We start from the raw sequence: 16,007 nt of genomic DNA on the forward strand, positions 1-16,007 counted from the left end.
TCCATAACACTGAGCTCAATCCAGTGTAGCATTACAGTAGGTCTCCATGCCCGAAGAAAGAGTGAAAAATATCCATCCTTCACAATTCTGACTTTTTCTGAGCAAAATAGAAAGCAATGCAAAAAGTATCAAACTGAATCAGAACACAAATAAAGGATAATCTTACCATGAGACAGTCCTGTTAACATCAGCAACGCTAGTCCAAAAACAGCCTGCATGTCTCCTCACTCTACAATGTATCAAATGAACCCTGAAGCAGATAAAGACTGTTCTTTCCGATTGATCCAACTATGCATGAGAAACTAAGAGTTGACCCTGTCTTTATAAAGGGTAGATACCAAAACAGCTCTCATCCATATGGGTTGTCCTATTTAAGTACAAACCTCAGTAAACGTCCAGCTAATCTAAAATAACTACTTAACAATTACACAAATGTCATGTCTAACTTCTTCATTTAAAATGTGTCCTCAATACAATTCTCAGGGAAATGTATTAATTCAGAGGTCAAGATGATGCCACATCCAATCCACAGCTCTGCTTATCCTTGGCCTTGTAGATACCCAGCCAGAGGGACACAACTGTCTTTAAGCTGATTATGACCCCTGGCTGGCTTTTGTTATGGGGTCACCAGAGTTATTAGACACTGTAAGACCACTAGGGGAAACTCAACTCTCAATCATCATTATAAAGGCTGTATTGTCAGTGTTTTTGGTCTTTTATTGCAAAAGTTTAATCTCATAAAAATTACTACAGTTACTGACAGTAGCATACATTCATTTGACATAACATTGAAAACATTAAAATAACAATAAGATACATTTTCAATGGTCCGTGCTTTCAGGGATCCTTGGGAAGTCCCTACCCCATTGAAGTTGACATTTAAAACGGTTAAGGCTTAGGGTAAGGGTTATGGTTAGGGTTAGGGTAGTGGTTAAGGTTAGGGTTTAGGGGAGGGCCCAAGGATCGTAGATACACTGTAATCCCAAACAGTTGTACTAGCTCATAAGTAATAAGGTCATAACAGTCAAATGTCGTTATGCAGTTGACCAAACTATAAAGTGTTGAGCTCTGTTGAGATTTATGCCACTTTAATTGAAGAGGGCTCAATATTTTATAGGTAATTTGTGTGGAACGCTCAAAAAAGTTTAGGGAGTGTCATGACGTTATCGACGTCATGACGTTCTGGTGGGTGGGTCATCTCTCCCTCAGGAAAGCTGAGTCAGCCATCTTGAATTTGCCTTGATGCGGGGATGTTTGGGCCGCCCGTGTGGATGTGGAACACAGTTTAATTTGTTTTAATTTGTTTGCAATGCGCAGTTTTATGCTGCTCGCTTGAAACCACCACCACCTCCGTTTTTATCATTAGTCTTATTGCCTTCGTTTTCTTAAGCGCCATCTTATCATCACCTCTGATTTGGTAAGTAACTCTAATGTTGTTTTTGTTGTTTTTTTTTAAATTGAATTTCGATAGTCTTAAATGTGGAACTGGGAATACATTTGTACAATGTGCACAGTGAATATTTGTTGTAAATAGTTTAAAAATCTAAGTAATTGTAACTTTAGAAGTTGTTAAATATGTGACAAATACGTTACGTTACTTCATCTTACAACGGTGTAACGTTATCAGCAGGTTTCCTGGATGAACTACATTTCCCATAATGCATGTTTGCCCGGGACATTGACGGTGGAGGAAGGTCCATGAGTTTTCGCTGTTCGCCGGTAATGCAAGTGCGTACTGTGAGTATACTTATTTCAATAAGTGTCTGCCTTACACAGTAAATATTTTACGTTATCGAGCTGTGTGTGCTAGCGTGAAACGAACAATGCTAAACAACATAATGTGAGTGTGTTATCATGATGCTAACCAGGCCTGTGTTTGTATTTCTTCCTAGGCTCAAGTGTGTGGTTGTGAGATCATCTCGAAATCCTTTAACAGTTCAGGTAGGATGTATTATGAAATAGTGTTACTAATGTAATACATTGCTAAAACCAAGTATAGAGTGTATTTGTTATAATTCATTGGTATTAGATTTAAAAGGTGATCGAATAGCTCCTGATTTGTAATGTCATTAATGCATTTCTTTTGAAGCAATGTTTTTAAAAAAATGTACAAGTGAATAGGTTGGTTTACTTTTAAGTTTAAATTTCCCACGTATCTCGTTAAAGTTTTGACCAATGAGCTAACTTGTTAAGTTGTGGCCAATGGGAGAGTGGACTGGTTGCCGGGAAAGAAAAGGGAGGGAAAAGTTGAAAGAAGGGAGAGGAGAGACGTTAGTGGGGTTGGTGAAGGAAAAACGACCAAAGGAAACGATAAAGAGAGAACAAAACCATACCTACAGAGTTTTTTTTAAGGGAAATCCTGATTTTATTTCTATAAGAGAGTGTTTATTATTTAGTTAAGAAAGACCAAGTGGAGACTGAAGCTGCCGTCGCATTGTGGAGACATTCGACATCCTAGAGGTTAGCCTAGCATCGTGCAAGACTTGGAGAGAATTGCTTGTGACGATCAGTTCGGGTTTCCAACGGATGTCTGTTGCTGCTACCGAGTACTGGCTGCATTGATAGCTGTGTTCGCGGTGGATCTTGTGAGGACACCTGCACGGAACTACTATATTTTGCTGAGGCATTATCTACAAGTAGTGAGTAACTACAAATGTGGGGTGGACTTCGGGACTTTATGTATGTCGTCATTTTTTTTATGAGCTCCAACGCGCGCCCAGGGTTTAAGCAAGCTTGCAAATAATTTGGACATGGGGTTGTGGAAAAATCATTGTGGTTTATAATTTGTATTTCTTTTGATGTGATACATTGAACATTTGATTAATATGGATCTTGAACCTTATGTCTGTTGTATTGGTGGAGTCATTTACTGTTTCAGTTTCATTTAATGCATGGGAAAGCATATCCTTATAACAATAACCAAGTCTATAATCATTCTATCTGAAGTTAATACCCTATTTGTCATTCACCCTAGCAAGTTTACAATAGGGATTCTTATTGGAGATGTCCTTCTCACCTAATATCCCATGCTGTTCAGATATTCTAAATAAGGTAATATCGTGAGAGTCAAATTCGAGCCTGGTGAGAGGGTTACACTAATAATTGGTTTTATTTTATGTGTTTCCACAGTCATTCTTTTGCTATTTCTCTAAATGTTTTTATCTCAAATGTGGGGTCTACAGTTGATCACTTGAACCCTTTATTAATACTTTGTTAAATACAAAGAACAACAACAGAAATAGCAGATCTATAAGCACACAACTTTGATGCTTTGCTTGTTAATAACTAACTTGCTTATCTTTTAACATTTTCATTTTTACTATAATTAGTGTACAATGAATGTTTTTGATATTTGTGTAATTATTATTGTAATGGATATTTTTTGTCCATGTAGGAACAACGTGATGTAAATATGAGACGGGCCCTCGTCCTTCGTGCACTTCCTGTGTACCTGCGTGAAGATGCCTCCAAGTTTTTCAGGACCTGTAATGTAAGTGTACTGGCCTCACTATCAATCCCTTTGCTTAGCTATTCAGTCAGCTTAAACATGACATCACTCAAAGAACTCTAGGAGAACCAGAGGGGCATTCCAGAAAGCAGGTTATGTGAAAACCATCAGTATAGCCAATTGTATTTTTTCCAACAACGTAATTTCAAAGTCCGTGTTTCTAGTTTATCGCCGCATTGAGTATGAGATAAAATGTTTTTATATTTCATTTTCAGCCGATTTTAAATAAAACAAAATAGCCTAAAATAAAACATTGAACAACATTCAACCACTTCCTTAAAGGCTAATATAAAATAAAGTGATGTTAAATTCAAAATGAAAAGACGACTGCATCTGAAACTCTGTCAGTGATTTATATAACAGCCGCAGCCAGAAAATGTCTGCTTCCTGTTTTCTCCCGTTGCCATGGTGAATAACCGTATCGGAGCTCCATTGATGATGGCTTTTTACTAGTCGTCAGGCACAAGCTCAACTCCGAGTTAACGTACTCTGAGTCAACTTACCTAACTCAGATCAGCTGTTCTGTAACTGAAAACTCAGTTTCACTTCACAGGGTAAGTCAACTCTGAGTTCAGGGTTAGGCTCAGTTTGTTGAACCTCCTTTCTGGAATAGCCCCCAGAACCTGTTTATGAAGTTTCCTTGAGTTGTTATTCTGCAAACTGACATGTAGAAATTACATAAATGAAAAGGTAAGTATAAAGAATTCCACTAAACAAAAAGTATGCTTACAGGTAGGTGTGAAACTAACATAAAATAATAAGCATGTGTAAAGAAAATAGTTTGAACATGTAGCTTAGTTGCAGTCTAAGTGCAAAGTGACCGTAATGTCTAGACATCATTAGCATGATTTGTATCCTTGAGGGGCTGAACTCATTTTTGTATTATTTGTGTTTTATAGTCAGCAGATGGTCCAGACCTCACTGACACTCCGGTGGCTCTCCTGACAGTTGTCACTGATGATACTACTGATGCGGCCCTCTTCAGCCCTGAGAGCATCTGTATTGTCGTGGAAGATGAAATACTTGTGAGTGGTCCCACAAACCTGGCTGACTCATTTCTCCTGCTCTTTGGGTATGTCTATGCACTAGACCTACAGTACCCAAAGAATCTTGAGCTTACATTCACATTTATCCAAAAAGTTGTGATGTGTCTTGAGGACAACAAACCACTGAAAGGCCGTCTACTGACACTGAAGAATGATTTGTTCAATGAGTGAATCACTCAGAATGGACTATTTGTTGAGCTGAGTATTGAGGATGTTTTTAGTTTTTTTCCCCTCTTTACAAATGTAATAATTTGCCTCTTCTACCTCATGTTTAATATGTTACACTGTTTGCCTCTTCTACCTCAGATTTAATACATTGATTGTTAATAGATAAATATCACAACATTGACGTATTGCCAAGCCCAAGTTTTTGTACTGTACTTGTGGGAAACGACTGTTGAATTAATTCACTATACATGTTTAATGTTGTGTGACCTAATGCTTACCATGATGTTGCCAGTTGAAGTACGGCACAGTAGAAACCAGTACTTTTATTTGAATGTTTTATTAAAAAAAAGTGAGTTGCAGCCTTCAAGGTACAGTAAGTGCCAAAACGTTTTAAATGGCTCCACATTCTAATAGTTGTCATTGCTGTTGAGGATGGATTATAATTAGAATCTTATTGAATTTTATCATGAAGCCTTTGTGAGTTTTTATCATAATGTTTACTGAATAGTGTGATATGGAGACCCAAAATACTGAATCTACCCTCTGTAGCAATGACCACTATCAGAATATGGAACTATTAACACTTAATGTACTTTAAAACACATTTTGTTTTTATGGAGTCATTTCCTTTTCCTTTTTTGTTTTAATTTATGACAAGCACTTTGTTTTGACTGAGCTCCTTTTGATTCGTGCTTTTTTAAAAGCACATTGTGTTGAATAAAAAAAAAGTTAAATTGTCACTGTGGTGTCACTTTCATGTTTTCTAACATTATTCGCTGATTATAATTGTGTAATGGACCGACATCAGTATTTCAGTTTAGAATTAATTTTGATTGCATGTCCCACATTATGAGTTGAAGAATATTGAAAATTTTGAGTGTATTTCACACATTATATGAGTTGAAGAATATTTAATATTTTGAGTGTATTTCCCACATTTATGAGTTGAAGAATATTGAAAGTTTTGAGTGTATTTCCCACATTATATGAGTTGAAAAATATTGAAAATGTTGAGTGAATTACTCCCTAATTATAAGTTGAGGAATATCAATATTTATAAGATAACATTGAGATAATTTAAGGCAACTGTAAATGTAATTTTTATTTTATGTAAACTTAAAACATTTAAAAACATCACTAAAATATTTTTGTGTAATCTGTTACAAAATAATTTTTGAGTTATGTGAACTTATTAGGGTTTACAGTGTAGCACTGAACCATTTTCAACAATAAGCCGTATTATGTCATTAACATTATCTGACAGCTTGGTTTTGTCCTCTCAACATCTCTGAGGACATCCACTCCCTCCTCTAAATCTCTGGACCTTGACCTCTCATTCTGTGTCACCTGAGTAAGCGCTCTCTAATTATTCACCATCATCTGTGGAGAGGGAGAGAGAGTTTAACTTATTAGGATCCCCCTTAGCTACTCCACATGCAGCAGTTACTCTTCCCGGGGTCCACATAAAACATGCAAACACAAACAAAGCACAGAACAGTTATAGAGAATAACATAAATATTACATTAAAATAAAAATTCAAAAAATAAATTCTAAAATCTATATCTATAAGAGTTATATATAGGAAAGACACCAAGAGACAAAAACACTATTTACACACTATTCCTATATACATATTCATATTCTTATATACAATGCAGTTAATTTAGATCTATAGAAAGAGGAGAGGTGCTGTGATAAAATATGTTGTTTTTTATCAGTTTTTTAAAGCTAAACTTGCTTTTTGCCTGAGTAATCTCTGGTGGCAGAGCATTCTTTGATGACATGGCTCTATACATAACTGAGCGACGCATTTGTTTTCGGTTTGGGTACAGTGAAGAAACCTATAGTGTCGTGTCTGGTGGGTATGTCTGTTGGAAGTGCACGCAAATAGATTATACAAGTGGTTAGGCATTTTCAACACACAAATGTTTCTTAAAAAGACTAGAAGAGAAGTGGTCAATTTCTCCTCAACCCTCAACCATGAAAGACTATCATGCATGTTGTTGATGTTAATTCTGTATGTGCTGTTAAGGGCAAGGCGTGCTGCTTTTTTTTGAGCCAGCTGCAGCTTGGCTAGGTCTTTCTTTGTTGTACCTGACCATGTTACCAGACAGTAATCAAGATGGGACAAGACCAGAGCCTGATAAACTAGTTAAGTTGATCTTTGTGTAAAAAATGCGGAACATCTTTTTATAACAGACATACCTCTCCCTATATTCACAACAACTTTGTCAATATAACTTGGCCATGATAACTGACCAATGTTACTCCTAGGAGTTCAGCTTCTACAACTTGTTCAATGGTCACACCCTTTATGCGCAACTCCAGTTGAGATTTAGGTCTAAGAGAATGCTTTGAACCAAATACAATGCTGTTGGTTTTAGATGTATTTAAGACCAATTTATTGTTAATATCCCGTTCTGATACTGACTGTAACTGCTTGCTAAGAGTTTCAGTGAGCTCACTGGCTTTAGGTGCTGATGTGTAGAGTGTGCAATCATCAGAATACAAAGTCACTTTAGCTTCTTGTAAGAAAAGTGGCAAATCATTTGTAAAAATAGAGTAACAGGGCAAGGCAACTGCCCTGATGGATACCACACTGTACATATCTGATTTATGTGATTAGTGATAATGCCAGAGAAGCCGGTGTTTGGAGGATATATTGGCACAGGTGTTGTTAGGCTCGAGACGAAGTCAAGGGCTGGCAAACCGTGCCAATATATCCTCCAAACACTGGCTTTGAGGGCATTATCACTTTTATACAATGGGTTACCAACAAATTCAAATAATGATTGACATATTTTCATTAAAAATGTTATTTTGATTAATTTATTCATACTATTTCATCCTTCCACAACATATAGTCCCGACACAAATCTAGGGTTGCTACCCAAGCCAGCTGGTCGTTTGTTCTATCGGTTCGGTTGCCATCAGTTGTTCGTTCTAAATCTCCTATTGCCATACTGACTGACAATGTTCTTATCCCTTGCTTGCCAGCTAGCCAACTACGGCTAACTTACAGTCACGTCAAAAAATGCAGCCAGAATAACAGCAAAGTAGCTGCATCTGCATTTGTTTAAGCTGTTTTCTAGTGACATTTATTTGGATACATTCATAACAATGAGCTAATGAGGCACGATTTTGCCTGGCATAGAAAATGTGCTCACTCGTCAGGACACTGTTGTTCAGAGGAGCTAGCCAACAACACAGCTAACACAATCACTTATATAATGAATATGAATTCGGAGGACAGAAATTATTAAATATTAAAGCATTAGACCTATCACTAAAAGCTTCAGTCATACAAAAGTTATACTTAAATCCGAACTGGTTCTCTAGCAAATTAGTAAGATTGTCTCACCCAATGTTCAAGAATGGCCTTTTTCCCTTTATTCAGATTACAACCTCTCACTTTCAGTTATTTGAAAAGGAAATCATCTCCCAAATATCACTATTTTCATACCGATCCCATGGCATAGTGTTTATGAACTGAAACGCAAAACGACGCCGGATTCAAAACTTATAATTTTTCAATTTAAATTATTATATAAAATTCTTGCTACCAATAGAATGTTATTTATATGGGGGATACAATCTTCCCAGCTCTGCAGATTTTGCTGCGAAGAGACAGAATCATTAGATCATTTGTTTTGGTACTGTCCATTTATAGCTTGTTTTTGGACACAGGTCCAGGAATGGCTAAAGGATTGCAATATTTACATGGAGCTAACCCTGCAGATACCATTACTGGGTGATCTGAAAAGTCATAGTCAATCGATCAATAATATAATAATACTTTTAGCAAAAATGTTTCTTTTCAACTTACAATCTGTAGAAACAATGAGAATAGAAAGGTTCAGATATTTTGTAAAACATCACAGTACAGTTGAGAAATATATGGCAAATAGAAATCCAATATGGATGGTGTTAAGAGATAGATGGATGGTGTTGAATGGAGTTGAAGGATGGGACTAACAACAACTAATAACAACAACATAACTAATAATGTAAGCATACTGTGTCCATAATAAGTATATAGGTTATAGGTTGAGAGCTTTTGTGAAAGAGCACAGTTAGAAAGATATGGCATATAGAAACAAACCGGATGGACATTATGAAAATGATCGGCGAGGTTGAGGGTAGAGGAAGTTCAGGAGAAAAAACAAACAAAATATACAGTAATTATTGTAAAATGGACTGTGTCCATAAAATGTATATAGTATGTATAAGCTGGAAGTAGAGGCCTAAGCATTGTTGTTCACTAGATTACTCCAATTAGGGAAGGGGTGGTGGGGTTGGAAAGTAATAAAGGGAAATATATTTAAAGAAAGGATATGTGTATGTATTTATGTATGTGTATATGTATATATATATTTGCGTGAAAAAAAACATATGGGGGATTGGAAGTGCTCTCTAGTGACATGGCAGCCAGGCAGACAGGCAGACTCCTCTGATGGCAGGCAGGCAGACTCCTCTGATGGCAGGCAGGCAGTAAGCACACTCCTGAGAAAAAACTGCTCATCAAAGCAAATGCTCTTTTGAGAGCCACCAGATTTATTTTAAAAAGCTCATTTTCAGTGTCTGTCTGTGTCCAGTGTCTGTGTTTATATGTTAAGGGTGTGTTACTTTGGCAGATAATGTCACCCATCTACAGTGGGGAGAACAAGTATTTGTTCCTACTTACAAAGCATGTAGAGGTCTGTAATTTTTACCATAGGTACACTTCAACTGTGAGAGACGGAATCTAAAACAAAAATCCAGAAAATCACATTGTATGATTTTTAAGTAATTAATTTGCATTTTATTGCGTGACATAAGTATTTGATCACCTACCAACCAGTAAGAATTCTGGCTCTCACAGACCTGTTAGTTTTTCTTTAAGAAGCCCTCCTGTTCTCCACTCATTACCTGTATTAACTGCACCTGTTTGAACTCATTACCTGTATAAAAGACACCTGTCCACACACTCAATCAAACAGACTCCAACCTCTCCACAATGGCCAAGACCAGAGAGCTGTGTAAGGACATCAGGGATACAATTGTAGACCTGCACAAGGCTGGGATGGGCTACAGGACAATAGGCAAGCAGCTTGGTGAGAAGGCAACAACGGTTGGCGCAATTATTAGAAAATGGAAGAAGTTCAAGATGACGGTCAATCACCCTCGGTCTGGGGCTCCATGCAAGATCTCACCTCGTGGGGTATCAATGATCATGAGGAAGGTGAGGGATCAGCCCAGAACTACACGGCAGGACCTGGTCAATGACCTGAAGAGAGCTGGGACCACAGTCTCAAAGGAAACCATTAGTAACACACTACGCCGTCATGGATTAAAATCCTGCAGCGCACGCAAGGTCCCCCTGCTCAAGCCAGCGCATGTCCAGGCCCGTCTGAAGTTTGCCAATGACCATCTGGATGATCCAGAGGAGGAATGGGAGAAGGTCATGTGGTCTGATGAGACAAAAATAGAGCTTTTTGGTCTAAACTCCACTCGCCGTGTTTGGAGGAAGAAGAAGAATGAGTACAACCCCAAGAACACCATCCCAACCGTGAAGCATGGAGGTGGAAACATCATTCTTTGGGGATGCTTTTCTGCAAAGGGGACAGGACGACTGCACCGTATTTAGGGGAGGATGGATGGGGCCATGTATCGCGAGATCTTGGCCAACAACCTCCTTCCCTCAGTAAGAGCATTGAAGATGGGTCGTGGCTGGGTCTTCCAGCATGACAACGACCCGAAACACACAGCCAGGGCAACTAAGGAGTGGCTCCGTAAGAAGCATCTCAAGGTCCTGGAGTGGCCTAGCCAGTCTCCAGACCTGAACCCAATAGAAAATCTTTGGAGGGAGCTGAAAGTCCGTATTGCCCAGCGACAGCCCCGAAACCTGAAGGATCTGGAGAAGGTCTGTATGGAGGAGTGGGCCAAAATCCCTGCTGCAGTGTGTGCAAACCTGGTCAAGACCTACAGGAAACGTATGATATCTGTAATTGCAAACAAAGGTTTCTGTACCAAATATTAAGTTCTGCTTTTCTGATGTATCAAATACTTATGTCATGCAATAAAATGCAAATTAATTACTTAAAAATCATACAATGTGATTTTCTGGATTTTTGTTTTAGATTCCGTCTCTCACAGTTGAAGTGTACCTATGATAAAAATGACAGACCTCTACATGCTTTGTAAGTAGGAAAACCTGCAAAATCGGCAGTGTATCAAATACTTGTTCTCCCCACTGTAAATATATATATATATTTTTTGTAATAAATAACTAAATGTATGGTGTTTTTGGTTTATGTCAGTTTCATTGTTTATTGTTATGCTATAAAATAGTTATTTTATGGTTATAAGTGATAAAATGAACTAGAAGATGTTGCACTTCTGAGTAATGACTACTTTAGCAAGGATATACACTCTATTCAGTACTACTGCAGTTGCTAAATAATTCAAATAGATGGAAGCAGACGACCACAAATGAAATTTCAGAAGATTCGTTTTCTCCCTGGATACACCACCACTCCCCCTCACAGGAAAACTCCTGAGTGCACTTTTTTCTGTCCCTTTCCAAACTGCTAAAGCAAGAGGAAGGACTGAAAAAGCATTTAACAGATTACTGTGAATTAATATAATGATGATTCATGTTTATCATGTTCACCTGTTTTTATTCTCATGTTTTTAAATTATACTTGATTACTATTTCAATAACGATTATCAACAATCCTGAAAATTAATTAAGTAACATCTGGTCAAGAAAAATGTATTTTCCTAGTCCATTCATTGTCAGATTAATCAACAAGCCCCACCACAAGCAGTGGCACCGAGCACACAAGCGAGGGGCATGTTGAGGTAAATGTGCTAACTGTGAGGGTTGCATGATGTAATCTCTTGGCGGGCTGTGGAAGATGCAATCTCTTGTCTTTACTATTCCGAGGCTGCCCACTTGCGCTGTCATATGAGATATTAAGATGTTTTCATAATGCATACTAGGATATACAGTTCATTCGGAAAGTATTCAGACACCTTCCCTTTTTCCACATTTTGTTACGTTTTTATTCTTTTATATAATCTCATCAATCTACACACAATAACCCATAATGATGATGCGAAAACAGCTTTTTAGAAATGTTCGCAAATTTACAATAAAACAAAAAACAGAAATACCTTATTTTCATAAGTATTCAGACCGTTGCTATGAGACTCAAAATTGAGCTCAGGTGCATCCTGTTTCCAGGGAAGGGGTGGTGGGGGCCCATCCTGTTTCCATTGATCATCCTTGAAATGTTTCTACAGCTTGATTGGAGTCCACCTGTAGTAAATTAGATTGATTGGACATGATTTGGAAAGGCACACACCTGGCTATATAATGTCCCACAGTTGAAGGTACATGTCAGAGCAAAAAACAAGCCATGAGGTGGCTAGCTCTAGGAAGAGTCTTGGTGGTTCCAAACTACTTCCATTTAAGAATGATGGAGGCCACTGTGTTGTTGGGGACCTTCAATGCTGCAGAAATGTTTTGCTACCCTTCCCCAGATCTCTGCCTCGACACAATCCTATCTTGGAGTTCTACGGAAAAAAAAAGTAATTTAATCCCTTTTAGAACAAGGCTGTAACAAAACAAAATTTGGAAAAAGTAAAGGGGTCTGAATACTTTCCGAAGGCTCTGTATATATATATATATATATATATATATATATATATATATATATATATATATATATATATATATATATATATATATATATATATATAGCTAACTGTAAAGTGTTGAGTGACCATTTTAGAAAATCATGGGACATATGGTCTTTGGTTACATGCTATTTTATATCAATCATATTGCTGCGTGTAGCCTATAACTGATGCTTCATGGTCTTATGCTGCCATCTATTGGAAATATTTAGCAATTTAAAGTTATTCATTCACATAAAGACATTGGGGAGGCAGCTGAGAAATAAAGTGCATTTTTCTTATTAATTCCTGAGATCAGTCTCAAACCTCCCCCACATATCCAATGCCAATTGCTGGACTTTCAAATAGAGGTTACTAGGTCACACCCAGTTAAAACCACATTTGAAAATATATACACTACCAGTCAAAAGTTGACAACTTCTCATTCCAGGGTTTTTCTTTATTTTACTATTTTCTACATTATAGAATAGTAGTGAAGACATCAAAACTATGAAATAACACATATGGAATCATGTAGTAACCAAAAAAGTGTTAAGCATATCAAAATGTATTTTAGATTCTTCAAAGTAGCCACCCTTTGCCTTGATGACAGATTTGCACGTTCTTGGCATTCCCTCAACCAGCTACATGAGGAATGCTTTTCCAACAGTCTTGAAGGACTTCCCACATATGCTGAGCACTTGTTGGCTGCTTTCCCTTCACTCTGCGGTCCAACTCATCCCAAAACATCTCAATTGGGTTGAGGTCGGGTGATTGTGGAAGCCAGGTCATCTGATGCAGCACTCCATCACTCTCCTTGGTCAAATAGACCTTACACAGCCTGGAGGTGTGTTTTGGGTCATTGTCCTGTTGAAAAACAAAGGATAGTCCCACTAAGCACAAACCAGATGGGATGGCGTATCGCTGCAGAATGCTGTGGTAGCCATGCTGGTTAAGTGTGCCTTGAATTCTAAGTAAATCACAGACAGTGTCACCAGCAAAGAACCCCCACACCATAACACCTCCTCCTCCATGGATCACGGTGGGAAATACACATGCGGAGATCATTCGTTCACCCACACCGCGTCTCACAAAGACACGCCGTTTCGAACCAAAAATCTCAAATTTGGACTCATCAGACCAAAGGACAGATTTCCACCAGTCTAATGTCCATTGCTCGTGTTTCTTGGCCCAAGCAAGTCTCTTCTTATTATTGGAGTCATTTAGTAGTGGTTTCTTTGCAGCAATTCGACCATGAAGGCCTGATTCATGCAGTCTCCTCTGAACAGTTGATTTTGAGATGTGTCTGTTACTTGAACTCTGTAAAGCATTTATTTGGGCTGCAATCTTAGCTGCAGTTAAATGCTGATTTGGTGGTTCCAAACCTCTTCCATTTAAGAATGATGAAGGCCACTGTGTTCTTGGAGACCTTCAATGCTGCAGAAATGGTTTGGTACCCTTCCCAGATCTGTGCCTCGACACAATCCTGTCTTGGAGCTCTGCGGATAATTCCTTCGACCTCATGGCTTGGTTTTTGCTCTGACATGCACTGTCAACTGTGGGACCTTATATAGACAGTTGTGTGCCTTTCCAAATCATGTCCAATCAATTGAATTTACCACAGGTGAACTCCAATCAAGTTATAGAGATATCTCAATGATGATTAATGGAAACAGGATGCATCTGAGCTCAATTTCGAGTCTCATAGCAAAGGGTATTTCTGTTTTTTTATAAATGTGCAAACATTTCTAAAAAGCTGTTTTCGCTTTGTCATTATGAGGTATTGTGTGTAGATTGATGAGTAAAAGAAATAGTTTCATACATTTTAGAATAAGGCTGTAACGTAACAAAATGTGGAAAAAGGGAAGGGGTCTGAATACTTTCCGAATGCACTGTATATGGCTTGTTTATCAAGTATTCTGCCTTGCAATAATAAATATCATAAAATAACTAATAAAAAATAAAAAAAGCAAAATGCTTACATAGGTTCTGATAAATAAAAAAACTATGAAAATGCTATTTAGTACTATAATGGTATTTATGAACATAATATTATTACTATAATAGTTTCTAAAAGTGTTCTAGGCTACCCTACCCTAGAATTAGGGTTAAGGCTAAAATAGGTTATTCCTAGTGTTAAGTTTAGGGTTTTTAAGGCAAAAAAAACAGTATGGGTTTATAGCTATCTTGCTCCTTCCTGTGGCCTTCTCCGGGTACTATATACCTCATTCGCGACACTTGCTAGGCTCATAATCGGAGGTAGCAACTGCGTCAGATCTACAAATCAATGAGCTAGACCTATCCATTTGGTTTGCAACTCAGTGAACCTGCGCAGCATTCGCTCAGTTCGATGCCTACGAAAGAACAGATTTCGATGCATATCAAATTACATTTACATTTTACATTTTAGTCATTTAGCAGACGCTCTTATACAGAGCGACTTACAGTTAGTGAGTGCATACATTATATTTTGTTTTATATTTTTCATACTGGCCCCCCATGGGAATCGAACCCACAACCCTGGCGTTGCAAACACCATGCTCTACCAACTGAGCTACATCCTAATTACCCAGCAGCCATTTAGAAACAACAAATCAAAACAAACAAAAAATGCCTTCTGGCTGTTTAAATCGGTCACATCTTGAAAAAGAGGACAGGGGCATGCGTTTTGTTTAGGTTGTACACCTTTTTAACAAAAAAATAAAAAGGCTAACAATGACCAGAAAATGTTTAACGTTTGATCACTATGCGCCAGCCATCTCTAGCATGTAGGTCACCACAACGTGTACACAGGCGAACAGATAGAGTGCTTATGTTACTAATACTAATAATAATAATAATAAGTTACCTGAGGTAAGCCTTCAAGGTTGACATGGGCAGGTCTCATTGCTAACAATAGCGAAACTGGTTGTGAGTATGAAAAAAATAAAATAAAATGTATGCTCTCGCTAACTGTAAATCGCTCTTGATAAGAGCGTCTGCTAAATGACGAAAATGTAAAAATGTGACGCAGAACTGGGAATAGAATGTTCAGAAGGTGGGTTGGTGCCACGGTGCTCAATAGAACTAATAGGAGCTGGCAGGGTGAAAAAAGCACTAAAATAAGGCCTGTTTTTTCATGATTACTTCAAAACTACAGCAAGCAGCTGGGACATAGGGTCATATTATGAAACTGGGCCCCATGGCGGATGCAATGAACTAGTTTTTATCAGAAAAAAGCGTCATTAAAAATGTATTGTGTCCATCCTACTGCTAGCGTTAGCCTGTTCCGTTTTCACGATGGCTGGCAGCTAACTGCTACTTAACAGAAATCTGGGACACAAACTTGCGGTCCCAGTCGTAAAGGCTGACCGCGTCGCGTAATCCGTAGCAATGCACACTTTATCTATGATTAAAAGCGATTTAATTAAAACTATTTCATTAAAACAACAAACCGAGTGTAGACAGTACACTGTTCTGTTGCACGCTTTGATGACGTCCATTGCGTGATGACGTCTAGAACCTTCGTACTTTTAATGTAATCTCAACTGCAGTCCAGGTCATTTGGTTCTGCTATTACACTGAACAAAAAATATAAACGCAACATGTTAAGTGTTGGTCCATGTTTCATGAGCTGAAGTAA

General features: G+C 37.9%; 2 long non-coding RNA genes across 6 annotated transcripts; one reads left to right on the forward strand and one right to left on the reverse strand.

Annotated features, from left to right (window-relative positions):
• The first annotated feature begins 1,163 nt into the window (after nucleotides 1-1,163).
• Nucleotides 1,164-4,952, forward strand: LOC311104900. Of its 5 annotated transcripts, none has more exons than XR_014610196.1 (4): nucleotides 1,164-1,417; nucleotides 1,628-2,639; nucleotides 3,395-3,490; nucleotides 4,408-4,952. It is a non-coding gene; the product is annotated as an uncharacterized lncRNA (long non-coding RNA). The 5 variants fall into 5 exon arrangements; XR_014610197.1 differs by having other exon boundaries at nucleotides 1,631-2,639; XR_014610198.1 differs by lacking the exon at nucleotides 1,164-1,417 and having other exon boundaries at nucleotides 1,533-1,737; nucleotides 1,893-2,639.
• A 1,068-nt stretch (nucleotides 4,953-6,020) lies between these two features.
• On the reverse strand, nucleotides 6,021-15,311 carry LOC311104790. Its single transcript, XR_014610183.1, has 3 exons — nucleotides 15,234-15,311; nucleotides 11,882-12,026; nucleotides 6,021-6,102 (listed from the first exon to the last, which is right to left on the reverse strand). It is a non-coding gene; the product is annotated as an uncharacterized lncRNA (long non-coding RNA).
• Between the last annotated feature and the right edge of the window lie 696 nt (nucleotides 15,312-16,007).

This window comes from Coregonus lavaretus, assembly GCF_964263955.1.
Source record: "Coregonus lavaretus genome assembly, chromosome: 29".
In the NCBI taxonomy this organism is placed as follows: Eukaryota; Metazoa; Chordata; class Actinopteri; order Salmoniformes; family Salmonidae; genus Coregonus; species Coregonus lavaretus.